Consider the following 7,452-nt stretch of genomic DNA (forward strand, 5'->3'; position numbering starts at 1 on the left):
CACAATGTTACATTAGTTTCAGGCATACAACATAGTGATTCAACTTCTCTACATGCTCTGGTAGGCTCACCACAAGGGCAGCTCCCATGTGTCACTGTGCAATGCCATTACAGTGTCACTGACTGTCCTCCCTCTGCTGAGGTTTTACTCCCGGGACTTATTCCATAATAGAAGCCTGTGTCTCTTCTCCCCCCTTTCCTCTGGCAACCATCAGTTTGTTCGCTGTAATTATAGGTCTGCTTCTGCTTTTTATTTTTTAGTTTCCACGTATGAGTGACATCATATGGCACTTGTCTTTCTCTCACTTATTTTGCTTAGCATAATACCCTCTAGTTCCATCCATGTTGTCACAAATGGCAAAATCACATCCTTTTATGGCTAATATTTCAGCGTGTGTGCGTGTGTGTGCATGCACACACCACATCTTCTTTATCCATTCATCTATTAATGGACACTTGGGCTGCTTTCATATCTTGGCTATTGTAAATAATACTGCAATAAACATTTGGGGTGCATACATCTTCTTGAATTAGTGTTTTCATTTCTTTGGGTAAGTACCCAATAGTCGAATTATTGGATATTTCTGAAAGATTTTTAAGTAATCTCTACAGCCAACATGGAGCTCAAACTCACAACCCGGAGATCAAGAGTCACATGCCTACTGACTGAGCCAGGCGGGCGTCCCTGGATAAGATATTTCTATTTTTAATTTGAGGAACCTCCATACTATTTTCCACAATGACTGTAACAATTTACATTCCCACCAACAGTGCAGAAGGGTTCCTTTTGCTCACATCTTTGCTAATAATTGGTATTTCTTTTCTTTTTGATACTAGTTATTCTGACAGGCACGAGGGGATATCTCATTATGTCTATTGGCCATCTGGATGTCTTCTTTGGGAAACTGTCATCAAATCTCTACTTGATTACTACAGCTTTATAACATATCTTAAAATCTGGAATTGTGATGCTTCCAGCTTTGTTCTTCTTTCTCAAGGTTGCTTAGTCAAAGAAGAAACAAGAAAGAAGAACAAAGCTGGAAGCATCACATTTTCTATGCTCCAACTGTATTATGAAGCTGGAACAGACAGTATGGTGTTGGCATAAAAACAGACACACAGATTAATGGAACAGAGAGTCCAGAAATAAACCCATGTATATATGGTCAATTAATTTGACAGAGGAGGCAAGAATATACAATGGGGAAAGTACAGTCTCTTCAATAAATGGAGTTATGAAAATTGGGCAGCCACATGCCAAAGAATGAAACTGGGCCACTATCTTACACCACACACAAAAATTAATTGAAAATGATTTAAAGACTTGAACATAAGATCTGAAACCATAAAACTCCTAGAAGAAAAGATAGGCAGTACATATCTTGACATTGGTCTTGGTGAGGAGTTTTTGGATTTAACACAAAAAGCAAAAATAAACAAGTGGGACTACATCAGACAAAAAGCTTCTGCACAGCAAAGGACACCACCAACAAAAGGAAAAGGTAATCTAAGAAAGGGAGAAGATATTTGTAAATCATATATTTTTTCCCCAACTCCATTTATCAGTTCTTATTCTTATTGTCTGATAGCTGGCATCATTAATAACTTAGCAAAACCACTTAAAATTAGCCGAATATCTAAGATAGTAACATGTACAAAAGATATACAAATTAAAGCCATTTAAAAAGTAATAGACATCATAATTTGTACTTGACCATAACTTCTATATTCAGAAATGATTGTAAAATTAAAACCTTAGAGAGGCGCCTGGGTGGCTCAGTCAGTTACACGACTGCCTTCGGCTCAGGTCATAATCCCAGGGTCCTGGGATCCAGCCCCACATTGTTGTTGGGTTTCCTGCTCTGAGGGGAGTCGGTTTCTCCTTCTCCCTCCACCCCTCACCCCCGCTCCTGTGTGTGAGCTCGTACTCTCTCTCATAAATAAAATCTTTAAAGAAAAAAAAAGTTAAAATCTTAGCAAAACTATACACCGTGTACTCAGTGATTTACGTCTTAGAAAAAGGCTGTNTGAGCTCGTACTCTCTCTCATAAATAAAATCTTTAAAGAAAAAAAAAAGTTAAAATCTTAGCAAAACTATACACCGTGTACTCAGTGATTTACGTCTTAGAAAAAGGCTGTTTCACTGTTACACACTTAGTGTCCCTGGAGGATTGAGGAGAGAAACACCATGACACTTTGAACTTTTACACTTTTGACAGTTGCTCGAGCCCTGGTGCTCTGAGGTAGGTCCGGCCAAGGTCCAGGAGACAAGGCTGAAGACTTTCCAAGGCGTATGCATTCTTTTGAACTAAAAATTCAGGCCGGCTTTGCCCTGTGGCTGTGCAGGGTGCGAATGAAAGGCCGCTCCAGCCATGACGGACGGCAAGTACTTCAGGTAGGGGTCAGCACCTCTCAAACTTAGTTCGCCCCCAAACATGGCTCAGCTGTCAGCTTTGCAGTTGGCAGGCTGCTGGTGCAGCAAGAACGGGGTAAGACACGGATGTGCTGTTGGTGCAGCTAGGTCGAAAGCGAGCACCTTCAGAACTCGGGTCGCCTTCCCACGACTTGCTTCTCGGTGTGGGCACCGTGAGGGACGCACGCGCACTGCCGCTGCGGCCGTGGTGCCGCCAACGCCGAGGCCAGCAGCGCAGCGGCAGTGCCCGCGAGCCCAACTTTTCCTCTCACGCAGACATCGATGAAAGGAAGCTACCGAGGCAGCAGCTCATTCTGTATTTTATCTTCTCCTACTTCAGCTCACCAGTCCCCAAGGACGGCCCTCGGGCTGCTGGTCACGTCCGGCTGTTTCTTCACGTAGCCCATTCAGGCTTACGTTTCACCTCCAGGTCGCTAAGGGGCGTGCGAACGAGCTCGCGGCAGTCCGGACTTCACTGACGTCGCGGCTTCCGTCTTCTGCTACAACTGATTCGTCCATAGGATGTGGCCGCCCAAACTACCGTCTACCGGACCGTCGAGAGGTACCCATGGTTTTCTTGGTCCAGGTAAAGTAATAGCTGAATTAAAAGCCCGGACATGTTCATGTTCTGTTTTGTTTTGTTTTTTTGTAGATTCAGCCGACCTCTTTTGAGCCTCTCCTTCTGCGTCATACACATGAACGGTAAATGCAGGCTGTTTATGGTTTGCTTTCCAGGGAGGAACAGTGATGCGCTCATCGTTTATAGGAAGACCCTTAAAAGATGCAGCCCATCCTGTCTTAGGCCTCTGCCGTGGCGCTAGAAGGTTCCTGGCCTTTAGTACCGCCAGCCTGGGGCAGATGGGGGTTGCTGGGTGGGTGCTGCCTTCTCAGGGTTGTGGTGATTTTTTTTTTTTTTTGAAGACACACACACACACACACACACACACACAGAGCACCAGGTGAGGGGCAGAGGGAGAGTCTTAGGCTCCATGCCCAGCGCAGAGCCCGATGCAGGGCTCAATCTCACAACCGAGATCATGACCTGAGCCAAAACAGAGAGTCAGAGGCTTAACCCACTGAACCACCCAGGTGCCTTGGGGTTGAAGTTCTCCTGGTCCTCTTAGGGCACCAAATGCCAGACTTAGGTCTGGACTCAGAGCTGCCCACCACCACTGCTCCCAGGGTTGTGGCGGAATCAGCCTGTGGCACCAAGCAGCATGGACTCTGTCCCGCTGACCCCACCAAGAAATGTTCCAGCCATAGCCACTGCTGCAGCGCAGGTCAGCCTGCCCACTGGGGATCACACAGTTCTGAGGAAGTTGTAAAAGCGGTAGGCAGGAACTGCCAGGTGTGGAGGGCTAAAGTTGCCCCCTGTAAATCATATATCTGAGAAAGGGCTAATATCCAAAATGTATAAAAACTCCTACAACTCAATAGCAAAAAAGAATCAATCCAATTAAAAAACAGGCAGAGGACCTAAATAGACATTTTCCCCAAACAAGACACAGATGGCCCATAGGTATGTGAAAAGGTGCTCAGCATCACTAACCATCAAGGAAACACAAATCAAAACCACAAGGAGCTATCACTTAACCTCTGTCAGAAAGGCTTGTATCAAAAAGACAAGAAATAACAAGTGTTGGCAAGCAGGTGGGGAAAAAAGGAAACTTCCTGCATTATTGGTGGGAATATTAATTGTTACAGCCATTAGGGAAAACAGTATGGAGATTCCTCAAAAAATTAAAAATAGAACTGCCCTATGATCCAGCAATTCCACTTCTGGATATGTATCCAGAGGAAACAAAAACAGTAGCTTAAAAAGATATCTTCATCCCCATGTTCATTTTAGCATTATTTAATGTAAGCAACCTAAGTGAAAGTCCACCCATGGGTGAAAGGATAAGACACTGATGTATACACATACCCGAACACCCACACCAACACTGCACAGGAAAACTATTCAACCATAAAAACAGAAGGAAATCTTACCACTTGTAACATGGATGGACCTTGAGGGCATTATGCTCAGTGAAATAAGTGACAGAAATACAAATACCAGATCTCACTTACATGCGGAATCTAAGACAACCCCCCCAAACTCATAGATACAGACAACAGATGGGGGGTGACCAGCTGTAGGGAGTGGGGTAGGAGAAATGAGTGAAGGGGGTGGAAAGGCACAAACTTCCAGTTATAAGCAAAGTAAGTTCTGGGGACGTAGTGCACCGCGTGGTGACTATGGTTACTAACTCTATTGCATATCTGAAAGTTGCTAAGAGAATCAATCTTAAAAGTCTTCATCACAAGAAAAAAATTTTATAACTATGCTGACAACAGACATTAACTAGACTTACTGTAGCGATCATTTTGCAATACATACAAATATCAAATTATGTTGTACACCTGAAACTAGTATGTTACATATCAATTATACCTCAATATAAACAAAAACAAACAACACAGGCTACCACTGAGTCCAAGCTCTGGTGGCCAACCAAATAAGCTGTTAGTATCTTGAGAGGTAATACTTTCAATCCAGAATCTCTAGTAAGTGCACCCCTATCAATGAATTCATCTCCATTTAACGTTACATTCTGTTCTCCTGGCTTTAACCCTTCAAATACACTCCCACGCTTATTCCCCAGATTTCTGCCAATATATGTTAGGAAAAGCGCTTTCCTTTCCCTCACTCTAGCTATGGGTGTAGTGGTAACAAAGACGTTCTCGAGAATGAGCATGTCTTTGCAAAGCAATCTGTCTCAAGTGGGGAATCTCAGGATTTTCAAGAAAAGGTTAGCTTTCTCAGCTACCACAGGAGGGCAAACTATGTCCACTGGCAAGGAAAGCTCAGAGAGATCTGAAGGTTGTTGTTGGTTTACATTTTATTAAATCCAGTTTAGTTTTTTTTTTTAAAAGAAGCTCTATGCCCAACGTGGGGCTCTAACTCACGACCCCGAGATCAAGAGTCTCAAGCCCTTCCGCCTGAGCCAGACAGGAGCCCTGAGGCTTGAAGTTTTAAAACTCTGTTTAGTCTGAGTCCAACCAGATGTTGCCGTTCCAAGTTGCAGGCACCGTCTTTCCCAGTCAATATCCTAAATGTCACATGAGACACTTACTGAGGTTGTGAATTCAACTGATGTTGTAATTCTGCCTTGTGCACAATTTCGTTTGGTTTCAGGAACATCAATCAGTCCCCCAGCTACATGAAATGATTCTAGTAGGTCTGGCCTGGAGGCTCTCTCGTCCCTGGACTGTGACTTGAGCTGAGAGTTTAAGGACCTGAGCCTGCCATTTATTCTCAGAGACACTCCAGGGGGTGCAGAAGCAGCCCCTCCTGGGTCCTGGCAGACATCACTGCTGTAAAGGTCAAGTGCAGCCCAGCTCAGGGGCTCCCAAGGCCCCTGCTTAATCACCAGCAGAAGTAGCACCTTAACTGTATTGCCATGGCACGTCATGGATCATAAGCAGCCCATTCCCACTGGCAGGGAGCTCATCATTTCACTTGAATCCAGTGGCACCAGCAAACCAAACCCCAAATCCAAACTTGGAAGTTTTTTCACCTGAGACCATTCCTGGTACCATTTCATCAGCAAGTATTCAGCCAGGAAACAAATTAAACCAGTATATGTAACAGGAAAACTGTAATATAAAGAATTATGAACTAGTAAAACGTTTGGTGAACTGCTAAGCAGGGTGAAAGGGTACGTAGGTAGGTGTAAGCAGTAGCGACGCAGACAGCAGGCCCCGCCCCCACAGCTGAGGAACAGTGAGCCCCGAGGGAACCTGGAAACTTGGAGCTGGGGGCCTGCTCAAGGCCGAGGCTCAAACCCGTGAGGGGAGAACGTGGTTGCCACCGCAGTACCCAGCCTGACCTTGGCAGAGAAACTTGGGGTCGTGGCTGAACGCTGAGGGCCGCTGAGGTGCACGCGGTCGGCCCCAAACGCCGATCTGCCAGCCGCCCTGCAGACCCGAAGAGGGGCCTTGCTGACTCACAGTGTGGCTCTAGCGCCCTCTGTTGGCAAAGGAGAGATGTGCACAGGGTCCGGAGTTCCTGAGTCACAACGCAGCGCAAGGACGGGCAGCTTTGGAAGCCGGACGCAATCAATTAATGCCCGACCCACGACTCCCAGGAAATCTAGGAAAGCAACCCGCTAAATTAAGAATGTGGAAAACTCTACAAGCCAAGTGAGCAGGTTTCTTCAATAACTGAACGGTAAGAATAACATGGGGAAATCTGGGAGGCTTAGAAAACTAAATGCAACAGGTCATCCTCCTGGATTCTATTTCAAACAAACCAACTGTAAAGCACCAAGGAAACGAGAGACTGTGAACACCAACTGGCTGTTTGATACTAAGAAAACGTTAGGTTTTTAGGTGTGGTCATGCTATTATGGTTAAGTCTTTATCTCTAGGTGAAGTATTTATGGATGAAATTGGTCTGGGTTTAGCTTTAAAGAACGGAGGGGGTGTTCATAAGTGAAAGGAGAGTGGCTGCAAGTTGATATTCATGGAAGGTGGGTTATGGGTTCCAGGGCATCTATTACACTATTCTTTGGACTCCTGTATTTGAAAATTTTCCTTATAAATAATCCTAAGAAAAATAAAACCCCACCCCCAGCAAGTAAATAAAAGACAGTACAGCTCACCTCCACGTTGGGAAGTCTGTACGCCACTGCTCTGAGAGCCAGGCAGTGGAGAAGCCAGGCTCCAGTGCGTCCACACTGACCTTGGGATGGCAATACGGCAAAGGGCATTTTCAAGTCAAACGAGAAGAAACATTTCTCTCCCACCTCGCTTCTCCAGCCTTAAATCCAGTTAGAGGAGTGGAAGCAGAGCCTCATGGTTAAGAACGTGCTGGAGCCAAAACACCTGGGGTGGAATCCTCGCTCCTTCATCACCAGCCATGGGATTTAGGCAAGCTACTTAACCTCCAAGAACCTATTTTCTCATCTTGAAGGGACCGCCAGGGATTAAATGAGCAACACTTGCTCCTGTTTAGAAGCGCGCCTGGCCCAAGGTTAAATACTGTATGAGTACTTT

The 7,452-nt window shown here is 45.2% G+C and overlaps 1 pseudogene; it reads right to left on the reverse strand.

Annotated features, from left to right (window-relative positions):
• Nucleotides 1-2,145: 2,145 nt before the first annotated feature.
• LOC109490360 lies at nt 2,146-3,322 on the reverse strand (annotated as a pseudogene).
• Nucleotides 3,323-7,452: the final 4,130 nt, after the last annotated feature.

This window comes from Ailuropoda melanoleuca, chromosome 6 (assembly GCF_002007445.2).
Source record: "Ailuropoda melanoleuca isolate Jingjing chromosome 6, ASM200744v2, whole genome shotgun sequence".
Classification (NCBI taxonomy): Eukaryota; Metazoa; Chordata; class Mammalia; order Carnivora; family Ursidae; genus Ailuropoda; species Ailuropoda melanoleuca.